The 206-nt window shown below is 24.8% G+C and overlaps 1 pseudogene; it reads left to right on the top strand.

Annotated features, from left to right (window-relative positions):
- Positions 1-3: 3 nt before the first annotated feature.
- The window catches only part of LOC113464555 (cytochrome b-like), a 3,089-nt pseudogene continuing 2,886 nt past the window's right edge, over positions 4-206 (top strand).

Below are 206 nucleotides of genomic sequence, written 5' to 3'. Positions count from 1 at the left end.
GCCACAGTAATTACTAATTTATTATCAGCAATTCCTTATATAGGACAAATAATTGTAGAATGAATTTGAGGTGGATATTCAATTAATAATGCAACCTTAAATCGATTTTTCTCAATTCATTTTATTCTACCATTCATTATTTTAATTCTAGTAATTTTACATTTAATATTTTTACATTCAACAGGTTCATCAAATCCATTAGGAAC

The sequence above is a fragment of the Ceratina calcarata genome, unplaced genomic scaffold (assembly GCF_001652005.2).
Source record: "Ceratina calcarata isolate Rehan_Ccalc_2016 unplaced genomic scaffold, ASM165200v1 scaffold41.2, whole genome shotgun sequence".
Classification (NCBI taxonomy): domain Eukaryota; kingdom Metazoa; phylum Arthropoda; class Insecta; order Hymenoptera; family Apidae; genus Ceratina; species Ceratina calcarata.
Note: the sequence above shows the minus strand (reverse complement) of the source record. Positions and strands in the feature narration are given on the sequence as shown.